Genomic DNA, 21,855 nt, shown 5'->3' on the forward strand with positions numbered 1-21,855 from the left:
TAATTCCCGATATATGCCTTACATTAAGCTAAGTTTCTGAAATATTTATATTAAAATTATGTGCATTTGAAGAAGTCTAAAGGCAGCCCTTTACAATCCAATTCTAGTTCTCTATTTTCATTTGCACTTAAACACTACTTCACACAGCCTACACTCAGGGAACCACTACAGATAATTATGCTAATGCTAGTCACAATAGCAGCTAATGTTTATTGCAAGCTTTGTGCCAGGAACCAACCTGGAGGCTGTGCATACATTATCTGGTTTTGTTCATACTGCAGGAAACCCATGTTACTACATTAATGTATATTAACCAACTCTAAATTACTTTCTGTTCCCGGCGCAAAGCCCAAACCCCAAACTCCTGAGCACTGACTCTGCACCCCGATTCTTGCCACTTTCTCTTATTCCTTGCCTCTAGGCATCCTCCTTTCCAGGGGAGCCACAAGTGCGTCTTCCCGTCTCTTTTTGAGAACCGTGACAACCACCGATTCCCCCTCCCCTTCCCCTGTCCTCCCTCCCCAAGATGGCAACCCTGCCAGCACAAGGTCAGACGACCTGCTAGGTAATTTGCGCATGTGACTGCCTAGTAACAGTGTCTCGAGTCCTAAGTGCACCGAACCAGAGGCGGGGTGTGAGAGCTGGTGCGCGCACCCGTAACGTCTTTGCAGCTTCGCTACGGGGCTGAGCTTTGCCTGTCAGCAGGCAGAGTAGGTATTGGCGTCAAAGCGCGCGGTTTTATTTCCCTCCGCTTTGAACGAGGCAAACTAGCTTTTGGTAGTGAAGCAGGTACGCAGTTATCCAACAATGTCTGGTGAGTCAGGACAGCCTGAAGCTGATCCCTCCTATGCAGGGATAGGTTGGCCGAACCCTGAGAGAATTTGGGCTGGGGTCCCTGGAGGGGTGATCTGAAGAGCTGGTGCCCAAGGGTGCATGTCCTGGATTCAAAAGGTTCTTGAACAGATTATAGGCTCACCTCTCCAGTGTGTCACCCCCTCGGAGGTGGTGCCTGTCATTGTGCTGGCCGTCCAAAGGTACCTGTTAGAGGATGAGCCACGTGACACAGTGCCCAAGCCTCCCCTTTATTGCTATGATGTGACTATCTCAGACGAGGTGTACCAGGAGAAGTGCTGTCTGGACCTCAGCTTGAACTGTCTCGTATATCAAAATATTCTTAAAGTTGGCATACAAATGAGAATTTCCAGAGTCTCATGTCTTTACAATGAGATAATGATAGGCCAGAGGAACCTGTGCTTAGGTAATGTCCACTGTGGGGAGACCTCAGACGCTATTTCTTTAGAAACTCCCTTCAGAAATAGAGCACATGAGGAGAAAGCAGAGAGGCTTTTAAGAGGCCGGAAGAGTCATTACTTGGCGATGTGGAATAACGAAGATCCGTATGGAGGTACCTGGTTAACAGACAAGCAACCTGAGGAACTCAACTTTAGCGGTAAGTGTTTGGAACGAATGGCAGAGGGTTATTTTAAAATAGTTTTCAGGAGCTTGCTTGAATGGGAAAAAAATGAAAATGCTTTCATATTGTTAATTGCAAGCCAGGAGTGACAGGTCGACAAGTTTTCTTGAATGACCCAAGGATGCTTAATGAAATTTGCACAGCCCGTGGTTTTTGTTGTTTTTTTCCTTGTTTCTTTGATTGCAAAAGTAGCCAATTCAGGAAGTGTCTGACTACATCTTAAAATTCAGTCTGGCATACGTACTGATGTGGGAGTCAGTATACCTTATACATTCTTTACATGTTTAATTGTGGTGGAATTAATCTTCGTTTTATTCCCAATCCAGTTGTGGAATTAGTATGTTGTGACGGTTGAAGAGCTTATAGATTTTAATTTAGTGTAAGGTTGTAAAAATTTGCGGTTTTGCATGTTTTAATCTTCATTCGAAAAGGATGTTCCAGAATGTATTCATTTGTACTTTACATTGATTGAAACGCTGTGTAAGAATTATGTAAATATCACGTTTTAAATGTGTGGTTTTATGGGATGGCTTGGCATTCTCATTTTCTTGTTTCTTATTACTCACCACAGACAGTACTGATCTAAGAAGTTCAATTTTTCTGTCTCAGAAGTAGGAAGTTAACCTGAAAACACTAGCTTGTCATCAGCAACTGCTTGTCGATTAAATTTCTTCTCTAAGAAATGAAATTAAGGGGAATGATAGTACTGTATGCATGAACACGTTTGAAATGGGGAAAGAAATAAAATGCAAAAAATAAAATAAGTACTGGAAGAAGAAAGATTATAATTTTCTGCATTACTGCTTTTCAGTCCTTTTTAAAATGTTGTCACAATACTAAGTCATATGTAACCTTGCTGTAACATGTAAGAGCAACAAACTTGAAAGTAAAAGGATAACTTAGCTCAAAAAACATGATGCAATTATAGTCACATTCAGTTAAAGATGTTATAGCAATGTGTAGGCAAGGATGTCTTAAATAACTAAATTTTAAAAACAAGATAACTATTTCTGGGATTTAAAAAGACGGGATGATTTTTATCTCAAGTGTGAAATAAGGCAGTAGTGCATTATTACTCTAAATGTTGATTACTTTAATTTTTAGAATTGAATATGTAAATGACAAATTTGTGTCCTAAAGAAGAGTTGAGGGGGTTAATACTTTGTGTTTATTTTGTCATACTATCTATTCATTAAAACCATATTTATATTACAAAAGGTAATGTCTGTGTGCCAAAATAAAACCCAATCTGTATATTTAAAACACATTATGTTAGAAATATACGACCCAAGGGTAGTAAAATGTTAGTGATAAAGTCTAGGAAGTGATCATATTGATGTTCACCATAAAATTTGTTCAATTTTGCTGTATATTTCAAATCATCAATAATAAAATATTAGGGAGAAGTGAAAGACCTGTTTTGCCTTCTCTGGTGCCTTCACTTTTCCTCTAAAAATCCCAAACTGTCAGTAGTTTGGTGTATGTCTTTGAAGAATACAAAAGGAAGTAATGTCTCATTGTGTGATTTGCTATTTCCACTAAACACATCTCAGGTATATTTCCTGAACTTCTGTACATACCATAGCATGGGTGTGTCATAATTTCTGTAATCATGCCCATGGGAATAGGTAATTTGTAATTTTAGGCACTTATTTGTTTATTAGTATTAAATACAAGCGTTGTATTTACAAGCATCATTAGAATGTACACATATTTTTATTTACTATGTTCAAGTATTGCTGTTGAATGGCTTCCTTTAGTGAAATTGCTGCCTTAAAAGGTATTAGTATCATTTTTTTAAATGTTGTGGATATAGACAAATCATCTCCTGAAAAGGCTGTACAAATTCACATTCACCAGCATATGTATGAGAATGCCCATTTCTCCATATCTTACTATTTTAAAATATATCTTTTGTCATTTTTCTAATTAATTTATAGAATTTCTTTGCTAAGGGGTATTACAACTTTGTCTGCAAATTGTTTTCGTGCAATCTATTCTTTTTCTCTTAACTTTGTTCGTGGTACACATTTGTGTTTTGAAACTCTTCACTAAGGTTTACCTTGTACACAGTAAAAACAAAATTTTAAAAATACAGCTTGATAAAATTTTATATACATATACACCTGTGTAACCACCACCCCCTTCCCTTCAAGATATAGAATATTTCTATATCTTGTTACCCCAAAAGTCTCCCTCATGTCTCCTCGTCACTACCCTATCTGAAAGCTAACACATATTGTGACCTCAAAGATAGCTTTAAAATGTAGAAGTTAGCCTGTGCGACAACCTTCTGCCTAAATCTCTCAGGTGGCTCGCTATTGCATTTAGGCAGCAATTCAAACTCTACCGGGGTCTCCAAGGCTGTTCATCAGAGTATGGTGAACTTTCTGAAAAGAGACAAACAGTAAATCTTTTTGTCTTTTGAAGACATATAATGTCTGCCACAACCGTTCGCTTTTGCCATTGTATATAGAAAGCAGCCTTAAGCAGTATGTAAATAAATGGGTCTGGCTGTGTTGCAATAGAACTTTATTTACAAAAGCAAGCAACAAGCAGGATTTGGCTTATAGGCTATATAGTTTGCAGACACCCTGCCCTACAGAATCTTTTACTCACCTCTCTAATCTCTAAGCCCTCTCCTCCACCATTATGTTCTGGGAACCAGCCTTCTTTTTGATCCTCAAACCACCAGTCTTTTTCCTGCACCTGCTTTCTCCTCTTTCTGAAAAGTTTCTTTCTATCCTCCCGTTTCAGCTCAAATTAAAACATATTAAAAGTGCCTTTTTAAATAAATATTTCCTCCCCCACTTATTATATTACCCTGCAAATGCTCTTCATATAATCATAGCATTCTGAAATTATTTTATTTAGCTGTTTTATTTTCCCCCCTACCTTTTTATAAGATCCATGACTTTTTTTTTGGCCTTTGGGCCATATCTTATAGCTTGAACAATGTCTGGCACATAGTAGGCATTCAGTATTTGTTGAACAAAGGAATGAATGAAATAAATTAATGGTTTTACTAATATTGAGCCACTTTTGAATTCCCACTTGGTCATGATTATTTTTACATCTGTTTACTTAAATTAATTTGGTCTATAGGTTTGGTTTTTGTTTTTGTTGATTTTTGCTAGGGGAGTATTTTTTGAATGAATTGTTTATATTGGTAGAATGAGTTGGAAAGCTTGCCCGTCTTCCTATGCTTACAGACATTATATGTTCATTAAAGGTTTAGTAAAATTACCCTCTAAAACTACCTGAACCTCGTGTCTTGGGCCAGGATTGGGGGTTAAGCGAGACGACTCTTGCAATTGCTTTTAGAGAAAATGATTAAACTAATAATGCTTTTTCAAGAATCCACTTTTGAGAGTAGGTAATTTGCTAGGGAATCTCATTTCACCTAGATCTCAAAGTTGTACGTAGTAATCTACATTTTTTTTACCTATCTTGTCAATTATGACTCCTTTCACAATCCTGTTGTTTGTGTGTTCACCTTTTCTAATGATCAGCCTTACCAGAACATTATTTGTTGTATTGTTGGTTTTTTTAAAGACACTTGGTTTTGCTAATAACAAAATATAGTGAGGAGATGTTTTCTACTTAATTTATGCTATCATCTTTAATTTCTTCCATATACTTCCTGTGCTTATACTTTTCTTGTACTACTTTCTTGAGTTGAATGCTTGGTGCATATATTTCCTTGTTTGTTTCCTCCAAAAACATTTAAAATTTTGAAATTTCCCATGGAAATTGCTTAGGCCGCATCTCCCAGGTTTGGAAGTACAGAGATTTCATTGTTACTCATTATTGATATTTTCTTATTTTATCTTATTCTATTCTTGTATTTTTGCATTATTGAATTATTGTAGTCATTTTTGAAATAACTACACTTCAGCCCAATTATCTTCTTTAGTGTTTTCCATCTTTCAAACACATTAAAAAAATGACAGAAGTGATTTAAACAACCGTGTTGGAAACTAGCTGTTGAGATAACTTAATGTGCATCAATTCATTTTGTTTATATACTTTCATTACCTTCCTGTATTCTGTTTAGCTTTTTGGGGTCTAAATTTCACTGATATTTTCAAACTTCGGGGGTCTTTGCTGCCATTTCAAGTGAGAATTTTACTGAGATGGTAATATCTTTATTCTTTTTTTATTTTTTTATTTTTTTTATTATTTTTTATTTTTTTAATTTTTTATTGGATTATAGGTTTTGGGGTACATGAGCAGAGCATGCAAGACAGTTGCGTAGGTACACACATGGCAGTGTGCTTTGCTTTTCTTCTCCCCTTCACCCACATTTGGCATTTCTCCCCAGGCTATCCTTCCCCACCTCCCCCTCCCACTGGCCCTCCCCTTTTCCCCCCAATAGACCCCAGTGTTTAGTACTCCCCTTTCTGTGTCCATGTGTTCTCATTTTCATCACCCACCTATGAGTGAGAATATGCGGTGTTTCATTTTCTGTTCTTGTGTCAGTTTGCTGAGGATGATGTTCTCCAGATTCATCCATGTCCCTACAAAAGACACGAACTCATCATTTCTGATTGCTGCATAATATTCCATGGTGTATATGTGCCACATTTTTCCAATCCAGTCTATTATCAATGGGCATTTGGGTTGATTCCAGGTCTTTGCTATTGTAAACAGTGCTGCAATGAACATTCGTGTACATGTGTCCTTATAGTAGAACGATTTATAGTCTTTTGGATGTATACCCAGTAATGGGATTGCTGGGTCAAATGGAATTTCTATTTCTAAGGCCTTGAGGAATCGCCACACTGTCTTCCACAATGGTTGAACTAATTTACACTCCCACCAACAGTGTAAAAGTGTTCCTTTTTCTCCACGTCCTCTCCAGCATCTGTTGTCTCCAGATTTTTTAATGATCGCCATTCTAACTGGCGTGAGATGGTATCTCAATGTGGTTTTGATTTGCATCTCTCTGATGACCAGTGACGATGAACATTTTTTCATATGATTGTTGGCCTCATATATGTCTTCTTTCGTAAAGTATCTGTTCATATCCTTTGCCCACTTTTGAATGGGCTTGTTTGTTTTTTTCCTGTAAATCTGCTTGAGTTCTTTGTAAATTCTGGATATCAGCCCTTTGTCAGATGGGTAGACTGCGAAAATTTTTTCCCATTCTGTTGCTTGCCGATCCACTCTAGTGACTGTTTCTTTTGCCGTGCAGAAGCTGTGGAGTTTCATTAGGTCCCATTTGTCTATTTTGGCTTTTGTTGCCAATGCTCTTGGTGTTTTGTTCATGAAGTCCTTGCCTACTCCTATGTCCTGGATAGTTTTGCCTAGATTTCCTTCTAGGGTTTTTATGGTGCCAGGTCTTATGTTTAAGTCTTTAATCCATCTGGAGTTAATTTTAGTGTAAGGTGTCAGGAAGGGGTCCAGTTTCTGCTTTCTGCACATGGCTAGCCAGTTTTCCCAACACCATTTGTTAAACATGGAATCCTTGCCCCATTGCTTGTTTTTGTCAGGTTTATCAAAGATTGTATAGTTGTATGTATGTTGTGTTGCCTCCGGGGCCTCTGTTTTGTTCCATTGGTCTATATCTCTGTTTTGGTACCAGTACCATGCTGTTTTGATTACTGTAGCCTTGTAGTATAGTTTGAAATCTGGTAGTGTGATGCCCCCCGCTGTGTTCTTTTTGCTTAGAATTGACTTGGCTATGCGGGCTCTCTTTTGGTTCCATATGAAGTTCATGGTGTTTTTTTCCAGTTCTGTGAAGAAAGTCAATGGTAGCTTGATGGGGATAGCGTTGATTCTGTAAATTACTTTGGGCAGTATAGCCATTTTCACGATATTAATTCTTCCTAACCATGAACATGGAATGTTTCTCCATCTGTTTGTGTCCTCTCTGATTTCATTGAGCAGTGGTTTGTAGTTCTCCTTGAAGAGGTCCCTTACGTTCCTTGTGAGTTGTATTCCAAGGTATTTTATTCTTTTTGTAGCAATTGTGAATGGCAGTTCGCTCTTGATTTGGCTTTCTTTAAGTCTGTTATTGGTGTAGATGAATGTTTGTGATTTTTGCACATTGATTTTATATCCTGAGACTTTGCTGAAGTTGCTTATCAGTTTCAGGAGTTTTTGGGCTGAGGCAATGGGGTCTTCTAGGTATACTATCATGTCGTCTGCAAATAGAGACAATTTGGCTTCCACCTTTCCTATTTGAATACCCTTTATTTCTTTTTCTTGCCTGATTGCTCTGGCTAGAACTTCCAGTACTATATTGAATAGGAGTGGTGAGAGAGGGCATCCTTGTCTAGTGCCAGATTTCAAAGGGAATGCTTCCAATTTTTGCCCATTCAGTATGATATCGGCTGTTGGTTTGTCATAAATAGCTTTTATTACTTTGAGATACGTTCCATCGATACCGAGTTTATTGAGGGTTTTTAGCATAAAGGGCTGTTGAATTTTGTCAAATGCCTTCTCTGCATCAATTGAAATAATCATGTGGTTTTTGTTTTTGGTTCTGTTTATGTGGTGAATTACGTTGATCGACTTGCGTATGTTGAACCAGCCTTGTATCCCCGGGATGAATCCTACTTGATCGTGATGAATAAGTTTTTTGATTTGCTGTTGCAATCGGCTTGCCAATATTTTATTGAAGATTTTTGCATCTATGTTCATCATGGATATTGGTCTGAAGTTTTCTTTTCTTGTTGGGTCTCTGCCGGGTTTTGGTATCAGGATGATGTTGGTCTCATAAAATGATTTGGGAAGGATTCCCTCTTTTTGGATTGTTTGAAATAGTTTTAGAAGGAATGGTACCAGCTCCTCTTTGTGTGTCTGGTAGAATTCGGCTGTGAACCCGTCTGGACCTGGGCTTTTTTTGTGAGGTAGGCTCTTAATTGCTGCCTCGACTTCAGACCTTGTTATTGGTCTACTCATAGTTTCAGCTTCCTCCTGGTTTAGGCTTGGGAGGACACAGGAATCCAGGAATTTATCCATTTCTTCCAGGTTTACTAGTTTATGCGCATATAGTTGTTTGTAATATTCTCTGATGATGGTTTGAATTTCTGTGGAATCTGTGGTGATTTCCCCTTTATCATTTTTTATTGCATCTATTTGGTTGTTCTCTCTCTTTTTTTTAATCAATCTGGCTAGTGGTCTGTCTATTTCGTTGATCTTTTCAAAAAACCAGCTCTTGGATTTATTGATTTTTTGAAGGGTTTTTTGTGTCTCAATCTCCTTCAGCTCAGCTCTGATCTTAGTAATTTCTTGTCTTCTGCTGGGTTTTGAGTTTTTTTGATCTTGCTCCTTAGCTCTTTCGATTTTGACGATAGGGTGTCAATTTTGGATCTCTCCATTCTCCTCATATGGGCACTTATTGCTATATACTTTCCTCTAGAGACTGGTTTAAATGTGTCCCAGAGGTTCTGGCACGTTGTGTCTTCGTTCTCATTGGTTTCGAAGAACTTCTTTATTTCTGCCTTCATTTCGTTGTTTACCCAGTCAACATTCAAGAGCCAGTTGTTCAGTTTCCATGAAGCTGTGCGGTTCTGGGTCGGTTTCTGAATTCTGAGTTCTAACTTGATTGCACTATGGTCTGAGAGGCTGTTTGTTATGATTTCAGTCGTTTTGCATTTGTTGAGCAGTGCTTTACTTCCAATTATGTGGTCAATTTTAGAGTAGGTGTGATTTGGTGCTGAGAAGAATGTGTATTCTGTGGATTTGGGGTGGAGAGTTCTGTAAATGTCCACCAGGTTTGCTTGCTCCAGGTCTGAGTTCAAGCCCTGGATATCCTTGTTGATATTCTGTCTGGTTGATCTGTCTAGTATTGACAGTGGAGTGTTAAGGTCTCCCACTATTATTTTGTGGGAGTCTAAGTCCTTTTGTAAGTCATTAAGAACTTGCCTTATGTATCTGGGTGCTCCTGTGTTGGGTCCATATATGTTTAGGATCGTTAGCTCTTCTTGTTGTATCCATCCTTTTACCATTATGTAATGGCCTTCTTTGTCTCTTTTGATCTTTGTTGCTTTAAAGTCTATTTTATCAGAGATGAGAATTGCAACTCTTGCTTTTTTTTGCTTTCCATTAGCTTGGTAAATCTTCCTCCATCCCTTTATTTTGAGCCTTTGTGTATCCTTGCAGGTGAGATGGGTTTCCTGGATACAGCACACTGATGGGTTTTGGATTTTTATCCAGTTTGCCAGTCTGTGTCTTTTGATTGGTGCATTTAGTCCATTTACATTTAGGGTTAATATTGTTATGTGTGAATTTGATACTGCCATTTTGATGCTAAGTGGCTGTTTTGCCTGTTAGTTGTTGTAGATTCTTCATTATGTTGAAGCTCTTTAGCATTCAGTGTGATTTTGGAATGGCTGGTACTGATTGATCCTTTCTATGTGTAGTGCCTCTTTCAGGAGCTCTTGTAAAGCAGGCCTGGTGGTGACAAAATCTCTGAGTACTTGCTTGTTCGCAAAGGATTTTATTCTTCCTTCACTTCTGAAGCTCAGTTTGGCTGGATATGAAATTCTGGGTTGAAAGTTCTTTTCTTTAAGAATGTTGAATATTGGCCCCCACTCTCTTCTGGCTTGTAGTGTTTCTTCCGAGAGATCTGCTGTGAGTCTGATGGGCTTCCCTTTGTGGGTGACCCGACCTTTCTCTCTGGCTGCCCTTAGTATTCTCTCCTTTATTTCAACCCTGTTGAATCTGACGATTATGTGCCTTGGGGTTGCTCTTCTTGCAGAATATCTTTGTGGTGTTCTCTGTATTTTCTGCAATTGAGTGTTGGCTTGTCTTGCTAGGTGGGGGAAATTTTCCTGGATGATGTCCTGAAGAGTATTTTCCAGCTTGGATTCATTCTCTTCGTCCCCTTCTGGTACACCTATCAAACGTAGGTAAGGTCTTTTCACATAGTCCCACATTTCTTGGAGACTTTGTTCATTCCTTTTTGCGCTTTTTTCTCTGATCTTGGTTTCTCGTTTTATTTCATTGAGTTGGCCTTCGACTTCAGATATTCTTTCTTCTGCTTGGTCAATTCGGCTATTGAAACTTGTGTTTGCTTCTCGAAGTTCTCGTATTGTGTTTTTCAGCTCCTTTAATTCATTCATATTCCTCTCTAAGGTATCCATTCTTGTTATCATTTCCTCGAATCTTTTTTCAAATCTTTTTTCGAGGTTCTTAGTTTCTTTGCATTGATTTAATACATGATCTTTTAGCTCACAAAAGTTTCTCATTATCCATCTTCTGAAGTCTAATTCCGTCATTTCGTCACAGTCATTCTTCGTCCAGCTTTGCTCCCTTGCTGGTGAGGAGTTTTGGTCTTTTCTAGGAGGCGAGGTGTTCTGGTTTCGGGTGTTTTCCTCCTTTTTGCGCTGGTTTCTTCCCATCTTTGTGGATTTGTCCGCTGGTCGTCTGCGTAGTTGCTGACTTTTCGATTGAGTCTCTGGGTCGACACCCAGAATGTTGATGATGAAGTATTTTTGTTGCTTGGTTTTCCTTCTACCAGTCTAGCCCCTTCGCTGTACGCCTGCTGAGGTCCGCTCCAGACCCTGCTTGTCTGGGGTGCACCTCTAGTAGCTGTGGCACAGCGAGGGATGCTACCAGTTTCTTTTTCTGCTCTCTTTGTCCCAGGATGATGCCTGCCTAATGTCAGTCTTTTGGATATAGAGCGGTCAGGGAGCTGCTTGAGGAGACAGTTTATACTTTATAGGGTTTTAATTGCTGAGCTGTGCACTCTGTTGTTCATTCAGGGCTGTTAGGCTGCTATATTTTATTCTGCTGCAACAGAGCTCATTAAAAAACCCTTTTTTTTTCTCAAATGCTCTGTATTGAGGGGTTTGGGCTTTATTTTTGGATGTCCCATCAGGTGTCCTGCCCAGCTAGAAGGCAGACTAGCCACTGTTTGGCTGCCGAGGGTCCGCCCTGCTGATGTGCGATTCGCGCTGTTCCTGCAGGCTCTGCTGTGGTCTCCGCCACGCCCTGTGGCGGAGTCTCTTCCTTGTAGCGTGTTGCCTCAGCAACGGCAAGCTGCGTCAGCAGTGGGCGTGTATCTCAGTTGGGGCGGGTTGCCTGGGCAACGGCTGGCTGCGTCAGCAGTGGGCGTGTATCTCAGTTGGGGCGGGTTGCCTGGGCAATGGCTGGCTGCGTCAGCAGTGGGCGTGTATCTCAGTTGGGGCGGGTTGCCTCGGCAACGGCTGGCTGCGTCAGCAGTGGGCGTGTATCTCAGTTGGGGCGGGTTGCCTCGGTAGTGGTGGACGCCCCTCCCCCACAGAGTGTCTCGGACCATCTGCTCGGGATAGTTTGAAATCGCGGTTTTGTTCGTCCCACTGGGTATCCCAATCCCTTCAATCCCCTGGGCTGGCCTACTGTCCAAGTCTCGTTCACTCTCAAGTCCAGCCCTCTCAAGTCTCAGGTTGCCAGTTTAACAGGGCACCCGGACAAGTGCACCCTGTGGGGATTGCTGGGTAGGGCCGGCCGCCGCCGCCCCGGCTGCCGGCTTCGCCAGGCAGACCTACTGCCTGGCGTCCCGTGTCTTTTTTATACTTGCGAGTTTCCCCGTTCTGTGGGCAACAAAGATCAGCCTGGAAATGCCGTTCTGACTCACCGTTTGCGGATTCAACGAGAAGAGCTCCAATCCTGGGTTGTTCTCACAGCCGGTAATATCTTTAAACCTCTCTCTTATTTTTTTTTGGCATGTAATTGGCATTTCCTTTTTATTTTCTCCCTTCCTTCCTTTAATTCTCAATCTCTCTCTTTCTGTCTCTCTTTCTCTGTCTCTCTCATCTCTGTCTCTCTTTCCTTCTTTCTTTCTTTCCTCCTGACAGAGACTCATTTGTTTTCCAGGGTGGATTGCTGGCACAGATCTTGGCTCACAGCAGCCTTCACCTCCCTGGTTCTCCAGCAATGATTCTCCTGCTTCAGCCACCTGAGTAGCTGGGATTACAGGCATACACCACCACACCAGCTAATTTTGCATTTTTAGTAAAGATGGGGTTTTGCCACGTTGACCAGGCTGGCCTCAAACTCCCGACCTTAGGTGATTCACCCACCTAAGCCTCTCAAAGTGCTGGGATTACAGGTGTGGGTTATTATGCCTGACTTGTTTTCAATTCTTTAATCTCTGAACATTTAGAAAGAGCTTATTAGGCTTAAAGTTTTTTATTATACCGGGTTTTTAAAAATATAATTCGCATATTACAGAGTCTTGTTTTTAATCAATTTTATTTGCTCATTTATCTGAGAGAAATATTGACTTCCATCTATGATGATAGTTTTATCTCTCCTTACATTTCTAAAAGGTTTTGCTTTAGATGTTACTATAACATGTACAGTTTTATAACTGATTAGTGTATTACTGGTGAGTTTCACACTTATGAAATTTGCTTTTGTCACTTTTGCCTTGAATTTCATTTTTCCTAATAGTAATGTTTGCCACTTCAGCAGTCTTTTTTGGTAGCATTTTAGGACAATGATTCTCAAACATGAGAAGGCATGCATATCACCTCAAGAGTGCCAGTCAGAAAAATAACTTAAATGCTTCCTAACTCTAAGAATTCACAAATAACATCAAGAAACACTGCAAAGAATGAATGAGGCAAAAATGAGCAATTGGAATTGGAGACAAATAAGCATTCAAGTACTGACAGGTTCTAATTATACTTACAAAAATAAGAGAAAAAATTAAGCAGAAAAAAAAATTTGGAAAAGTTTGCTAATATAAAGAATATGCCAAAACTTAAGTAAATCATTAAGGCAGTATGTTTGAAATGTTGAACCAAAAAAAAAAAAAAAAAAAACAAAGCCAGGAAAATAAAAGAAAGGTATTTAAAGATATTACTGTATCAGTAAAATTCTCACTTGAAATGACAGAGAAGACCACAAAAAGCTAATCAGAACACATGAAGGTCATGAAAGTATATAATCAAAATGAGTTGATGCACAATAAATTATCACAACAGTTTTCAACATTATTGTTTAAATTGATTTTGCCTTTTTTAAAAAATGGATTTGAAAGATGGAAAACACTAACAAAAGGCCATTCAACTGGAGTGTAATTATTTCAAAAATGACTACTATAATCCAATAATGCAAAAATACAAAAATAAAACAAGATAAAATACAGATTGCTCAGCACCATTCGCAGTGCATGGTTTATTAGATCTGGGGTAGGGCCGTAGAATTTACATTTCTAACATGTTCACTGGTGTTAATGATGCTGCTGGTACAGAGACCACACTTGGAGAACCACTGGAAAGGCGGATGCAGTGGCTCATGCCTGTAATTTTAGCATTTTGGGAGACCCAAGCAGGCAGATTGCTTGAGTACAGAGTCCATGTTGAGACGAGCCTAGGTCCAGACCAGCCCAGATGAGCCAAGGTAACATGACAAAACTCTGTCTTTAATAAAAATACCATAGTCCAGGCGTGGTGATTTGTGCCTGTAATCCAGCTACTTGGTGGGAGGGTGGTGAAGGGGGGAGCCTGAGTCTGGGAGGTTGAGGCTGCAGTGAGCCTTGATCATGCCAATGCACTGCAGCCTGAGCCAACAGAGTGAGACCCTGTCTCAAAAAATTTAAAAAAAGAGAGAACCACTGACCTTAGTGCATGCTTGTCCATCCCTTTATTTCCATTTTGTTTTAGGGTTGTTTCTTTTAAAAAGTATATAGCTAAGACTCTGCCTTTTGAGCAAAACCAATTATTTTTTTAAATATCAATTTAATTTATCTATATTTAATGTGAATAATGATGTTTGTAGTTGTTCTTGAAATTCTTTTTTTATGTATAAAATATACCATCTTATGTGTTTCTTTTACTTTTGCAGGATTAAAATATTATTTTTATTCTAGTAGTTTGGAAGTTATACAATATATTTGTATTCTCCTAGACTCCTAGTTGCTACTCAATATTTTTGAAAAAAATTATGGGTATATAGTAGGTGTATATATTTATGGAGTACATGTATTAATATTTTAACAAAATTATTTAAACTTATGTGTTTGTTTCAGTCTCCAGAATTATTCTGAATATATAACATACTCCGAATGAACAAAATAAGACATTTAGGATTCCATTTGATCACGACACAGTTGTCTTTGAGCATACTGCTATATTAAATTTGAAGTACTGTATTTAGGATTTTTCCCATTATAACTGATTTTCGTTTATAGTTTTCCTTCCTGTATTATTTCTGTTGGAATTTTTCAAGATTATTCTAAGTTTATAAAGTGAAGTGGTAAAATTTCTATGCTTTATTGGGCTCTGGGACAATTTATAGCTCAGGGAAAGAGCTATTCTTTGACATTTGTTAGAATTTTCTTGTAAAACCACGTGAACCTGCTCCCAGTTTTGGAAGCCATCATTAGTGAACTTTTTTCTTTCTTTCTTTCTTTCTTTTTAAATTTTTTATTGGATTTTAGGTTTTGGGGTACATGAGCAGAGCATGTAAGACAGTTGCGTAGAAACACACATGGCAGTGTGCTTTTCTTTCCTTCTCCCCTTCACCCACGTTTGGCATTTCTCCCCCTCCCACTGGCCCTCCCCTTTTCCCCCCAATAGACGCCAGTGTTTAGTACTCCCCTTTCTGTGTCCACGTGTTCTCATTTTTCATCACCCGCCTATGAGTGAGAATATGCGGTGTTTCATTTTCTGTTCTTGGGTCAGTTTGCTGAGGATGACGTTCTCCAGATTCATCCATGTCCCTACAAATGACACAAACTCATCATTTCTGATTGCTGCATAATATTCCATGGTGTATATGTGCCACATTTTTCCAATCCAGTCTATTATCAATGGGCATTTGGGTTGATTCCAGGTCTTTGCTATTGTAAACAGTGCTGCAATAAACATTCGTGTACATGTGTCCTTATAGTAGAACGATTTATAGTCCTTTGGATATATACCCAGTAATGGGATTGCTGGGTCAAATGGAATTTCTATTTCTAAGGCCTTGAGGAATCGCCACACTGTCTTCCACAATGGTTGAACTAATTTACACTCCCACCAACAGTGTAAAAGTGTTCCTTTTTCTCCACGTCCTCTCCAGCATCTGTTGTCTCCAGATTTTTTAATGATCGCCATTCTAACTGGCGTGAGATGGTATCTCAATGTGGTTTTGATTTGCATCTCTCTGATGACCAGTGACGATGAGCATTTTTTCATATGACTGTTGGCCTCATATATGTCTTCTTTCGTAAAGTGTCTGTTCATATCCTTTGCCCACTTTTGAATGGGCTTGTTTGTTTTTTTCCTGTAAATCCGTTTGAGTTCTTTGTAAATTCTGGATATCAGCCCTTTGTCAGATGGGTAAACTGCAAAAAATTTTTCCCATTCTGTTGGTTGCCGATCCACTCTAGTGACTGTTTCTTTTGCCGTGCAGAAGCTGTGGAGTTTCATTAGGTCCCATTTGTCTATTTTGGCTTTTGTTGCCAATGCTTTTGGTGTTTTGTTCATGAAGTCCTTGCCTACTCCTATGTCCTGGATAGTTTTGCCTAGATTTCCTTCTAGGGTTTTTATGGTGCCAGGTCTTATGTTTAAGTCTTTAATCCATCTGGAGTTAATTTTAGTGTAAGGTGTCAGGAAGGGGTCCAGTTTCTACTTTCTGCACATGGCTAGCCAGTTTTCCCAACACCATTTGTTAAACAGGGAATCCTTTCCCCCTTGCTTGTTTTTGTCAGGTTTATCAAAGATTGTATAGTTGTAGATATGTTGTGTTTCCTCCGATGCCTCTGTTTTGTTCCATTGGTCTATATCTTTGTTTTGGTACCAGTACCATGCTATTTTGATTACTGTAGCCTTGTAATATAGTTTGAAATCGGGTAGTGTGATGCCCCCCGCTGTGTTCTTTTTGCTTAGAATTGACTTGGCTATGCGGGCTCTCTTTTGGTTCCATATGAAGTTCATTGTGGTTTTTTCCAGTTCTGTGAAGAAAGTCAATGGTAGCCTGATGGGGATAGCGTTGATTCTGTAAATTACTTTGGGCAGTATAGCCATTTTCACGATATTAATTCTTCCTAACCATGAACATGGAATGTTTCTCCATCTGTTTGCGTCCTTTCTGATTTCATTGAGCAGTGGTTTGTAGTTCTCCTTGAAGAGGTCCCTTACGTTCCTTGTGAGTTGTATTCCTAGGTATTTTATTCTTTTTGTAGCAATTGTGAATGGCAGTTCGCTCTTGATTTGGCTTTCTTTAAGTCTGTTATTGGTGTAGACGAATGTTTGTGATTTTTGCACATTGATTTTATATCCTGAGACTTTGCTGAAGTTGCTTATCAGTTTCAGGAGTTTTTGGGCTGAGGTGATGGGGTCTTCTAGGTATACTATCATGTCGTCTGCAAATAGAGACAATTTGGCTTCCTCCTTTCCTATTTGAATACCCTTTATTTATTTTTCTTGCCTGATTGCTTTGGCTAGAACTTCCAGAACTATATTGAATAGGAGTGGTGAAAGAGGGCATCCTTGTCTAGTGCCAGATTTCAAAGGGAATGCTTCCAATTTTTGCCCATTCAGTATGATATTGGCTGTTGGTTTGTCATAAATAGCTTTTATTACTTTGAGATACGTTCCATCGATACCGAGTTCATTGAGGGTTTTTAGCATAATGGGCTGTTGCATTTTGTCAAATGTCTTCTCTGTGTCAATTGAGATAATCATGTGGTTTTTGTTTTTGGTTCTGTTTATGTGGTGAATTACGTTGATAGACTTGTGTATGTTGAACCAGCCTTGCATCCCCGGGATGAATCCCACTTGATCATGGTGAATAAGTTTTTTGATTTGCTGTTGCATTCGGCTTGCCAATATTTTATTGAAGATTTTTGCATCTATGTTCATCATGGATATTGGCCTGAAGTTTTCTTTTCTTGTTGGGTCTCTGCCGGGTTTTGGTATCAGAATGATGGTCTCATAAAATGATTTGGGAAGTATTCCCTCTTTTTGGATTGTTTGAAATAGTTTTAGAAGGAATGGTACCAGCTCCTCCTTGTGTGTCTGGTAGAATTCGGCTGTGAACCCGTCTGGACCTGGGATTTTTTTGTGTGGTAGGCTCTTAATTGCTGCTTCGACTTCTGATCTTGTTATTGGTCTATTCATAGTTTCAGCTTCCTCCTGGTTTAGGCTTGGGAGGATGCAGGAGTCCAGGAATTTATCCATTTCTTCCAGGTTTACTAGTTTATGTGCATAGAGTTCTTTGTAATATTCTCTGATGATGGTTTGAATTTCTGTGGATTCTGTGGTGATTTCCCCTTTATCATTTTTTATTGCATCTATTTGGTTGTTCTCTCTTTTCTTTTTAATCAATCTGGCTGGTGGTCTGTCTATTTTGTTGATCTTTTCAAAAAAACAGCTTTTGGATTTATTGATTTTTTGAAGGGTTTTTCGTGTCTCAATCTCCTTCAGTTCAGCTCTGATCTTAGTTATTTCTTGTCTTCTGCTGGGTTTTGAGTTTTTTTGATCTTGCTCCTCTAGCTCTTTCAATTTTGATGATAGGGTGTCAATTTTGGATCTCTCCATTCTCCTCATATGGGCACTTATTACTATATACTTTCCTCTAGAGACTGGTTTAAATGTGTCCCAGAGGTTCTGGCATGTTGTGTCTTCGTTCTCATTGGTTTCGAAGAACTTCTTTATTTCTGACTTCATTTCATTGTTTACCCAGTCAACATTCAAGAGCCAGTTGTTCAGTTTCCATGAAGCTGTGCGGTTCTGGGTTGGTTTTTTGTATTCTGAGTTCTAACTTTTTTGCACTATGGTCTGAGAGGCTGTTTGTTATGATTTCAGTTGTTCTGCATTTTTTGAGCAGTGCTTTACTTCCTATTATGTGGTCAATTTTTGAGTAGGGATTTCTTGAAGCTACCAGTATTTCAGATGAAGAAACCGGATTTCTCATGATGTAATGTTCTATGAGATAGAAATTGTAGATCAGATATTTTACTCATGCATGCAATTGTTGACATTTCTGCTTTTCAGAAAAATAACATGTTTCAAAAACTTAATTCAGATAATAAAACCACCAAGAAGTCACAAGAATTTACAAAATGCCTAATATAGTTGAAGAAAATGACAGAAACTTCTCAGGATCCGAAGTAAATAAAGGTAATAGTTGAGAGAAATATCAACCTAAGAGGCCAGTGCTCCATTCAGATGCATCTGATCACAAAGATGTTAAATTTATGTGGGTTGTTCAGCTTCTGACAAGGCAAATGAGATAAACACAGATAAAGTGTCTGCAGCATCCAGTGTGTGCTCTCTTCCACATGTGAGAATGAAACTATGAAGTATGTTGTACACAAGAAGATGAGCTACTAGCTTGAAGCGTTAGATAAATTATATGGTACATAAAACTCAGATATGAGCTTTGTATTTAATATTTGTCCAATAAAATAAAATAATAAGAAATCAAAATAATGTGGAAAAAACTATGAGTTTGAAAAATCATATTTGGAAAAGAGGCAAATGGAAAGTAAACTATTGGAAATGTAGTAAAACAATGTAATGCACAGCATACAAATGGCATATTAAAATACACTGAATTGATGAGAGGACTAATAAATTAAATCTGAGCAGAATTAATGTAGTCATATAATTTATAGAAGAAAAATTACACAGGATAAAAATATATTTATTTTATATAAAAATTAGATGAGAAGAAATAAAAAAATTGTTTCCTAGGCCGCATAAACAGGAAGGCAACATGCAAAGAATCGGTTACTATAAGTTTCCAAAAGTGAAAAAAAGTTTAGAGTGTAATGCATCAGGAAAGATAAACTAAGGAATACTTAAAAGAAATAACGGTTTTGGTTATTGTGAATACTGCATCAATAAACATAGGAGTGCAATTTTTTTAATTTTAGATGATTTCACTCTTGTTGCCCAGGCTGAAGCCCAGTGATGCAATCTCAGCTCACCACAACCTCCGCCTTCCACCTTCAAGGGATTCTTTTACCTCAGTCTCTCAAGTAGCTACACCTCTCTCATTTTGTGTTTTTAATAGAGAGAGACTTTCTTTATGTTAGTCAGGCTGGTTTTGAACTCCCTAACTGAGGTGATCCACCTGCCTCAGCCTCCCAAAGTGCTGAGATTACAGGCATGAGCAACCGCTCCTAGCCACCTTTTAACATACTTATTTTATTTCCTTTTGATATATAACCAGTGGATGCATATGGTAGTTCTATTTGTAACTTCTTGAAAAACCTCCACACTGTCTTTCCTAACAGTTGTACCAATTTAAATTCTTACCAACAGTTATAAGTGCCCATCTATAAATGAATGAAGAAAATGCTGCACACACACATGCACACACACATGCACACACACACAGAAATAATGTTCATTAATAAAACAGAATAAACTGTCATTTATGTTGACATGGATGAACTTAGAGGACATTATGTTAAGTAAAATAAGCCAGTAACAGAAAGAAAAATACCACATGATGTCACTCAGATGTGGAATTTTAAAAAGTTGATCTCATAGAAGTAGAGAGTAGAATGGTGGTTACCGTTACTAGAGGCTAGAAAGTGAAGGAATGAAGAAATGGGGAGAGGTTTGTCAAAGTTACAAAGTTACAGTTAGACAGGCAGAATAAATTCTGGTGTTCCATTACACAGTAGGGTAATTATAGCTAATTATAATGTACTGTTTATTTTAACATAGGTAGAAGAGAGGATTTTTAATTTTATTAGCAGAAAGCAATAATACATGATTAAAGGGAAAAATACAAAAATACCCTTTTTGGGTCATTGTGTGGTGTACTGAAACATCACACCTACTCCATAAATATGTACAATAATTATTTGTCAATTATAAATAAAATAGATCTTAAAGAAGGAATAGTGATTAAACTGAATGACTCCAAAAAGAAGAAAAACACTTAAAAGCACTGAGACAGAAGACAGATAACCTACGAAGCTCAGGGCAAACTCTGACCTCTGTATCAAGTCAGAAAACATAAAAATTAATATCAATAAAATATTAACACTTTGGGAGGCCAAGGCGGGTAGATCACGAGGTCAAGAGATCGAGACCATCCTGGTCAACATGTTGAAACCCCGTCTCTACTAAAAATACAAAAATTAGCTGGGCATGGTGACACGTGCCTGTAATCCCAGCTACTCAGAAGGCTGAGGCAGGAGACTTGCCTGAACCCAGGAGGCGGAGGTTGCAGTGAGCTGAGATTGCACCATTGCACTCTAGCCTGGTAACAAGAGAGAAACTCCATCTTAAAAAAATTTTAAAATAAAAGCTTCTGGATAGCATAAAAATCTATTAACAGAATGAAAAGACAACCTATAAAATAAAAGAAAATGTGTGCGTTAAAACCTAAATAGATGTTTTTTCATAGAAGACAAAGAAATACTCAACATCACTAACCATCTGGAAAATGAAATCCAAAACCACATGTGATATTGCCTTGCCCCATTTAGAATGGCCTTTATCAAGAAGACAAAAGATAACACGTTTTGATGAGGATGTGGAGAAAAGGGGACACTGTTTGTGTGAATGTAAGTTTAGTACATTTTTAGACATTTCTTTCTTTATTTAAAACCCCCATGGAAAACTTTGCAGGTATCTCTAAACGAAAGCAAAACAAAAAACAAAAACCTAAAAATGAAATTCCATATAATCCACAAATTCCATTATTGAGTATATATTAAAAGCAAATAAAATCAGTAATTGAAGAGATAGTGGCACTCCCATGTTTATCACAGCTCTATTGAAAATAGACAAGATATGCAATCAGTCTTTGTGCCCATCGGGGATAAATGTTTAGACCAAATGTGGTGTATACACACAGTGCAATACGATTCAACCTTAGAAAGAATGAAATCCGGCCTTGAGAGCTGACATCGGCCTCTAGTGTGATTGCTCAGCACTGGCTCCTGGCCTGGTCACCGACCCTACAGCTGCGCAGTCCCTCCCTCAGGATGCCCTACCCTTGGCCTTCCAATCACTGTGGCTTTTGCAGTCCGTGAGGCTGCTGCTGCTGCTGCAGCCTTATCTTGGAATTGAAGATGTCTTATTCTGCTTTCAGGACAGAACCATGAACCCAACGGCAGCCGCAATGAGGCTCCCACTCTGCTGCTGGGCGTGACCTCTGAGCCTGCTGCATCTGCCACGACAGAGCCCACCCGCAGCACATCGCAGAGTTGCTCTTGTGAGCAGCGGCTGGGGAGGGACTGGGTCGGCAGGACATCTCTGGGCACTGGGTGAAGGAGAAACTGCAGCCGCCACATCCTGTCTTTCCCTGAGGATGTGCAGAATTACCATGAAATTATGACTTATCATCCTGTGTATTACTAATGGGAGAATTGGAGTCTAGAAAATGTTGTTAGCATTTTAGCCCACCAGTTCCCCAGTAGCTATATTTGAGTAATGAAGTGCTCCTGAATGCATCTGCACAGATTCACTTGCCATGATAATTAG

The 21,855-nt window shown here is 38.8% G+C and overlaps 1 pseudogene; it reads left to right on the forward strand.

Annotated features, from left to right (window-relative positions):
* The first annotated feature begins 807 nt into the window (after positions 1-807).
* LOC144579460 (RPA-related protein RADX pseudogene) lies at positions 808-21,642 on the forward strand (annotated as a pseudogene).
* Positions 21,643-21,855: the final 213 nt, after the last annotated feature.

This window comes from Callithrix jacchus, chromosome 15 (genome assembly GCF_049354715.1).
Source record: "Callithrix jacchus isolate 240 chromosome 15, calJac240_pri, whole genome shotgun sequence".
Classification (NCBI taxonomy): Eukaryota; Metazoa; Chordata; class Mammalia; order Primates; family Cebidae; genus Callithrix; species Callithrix jacchus.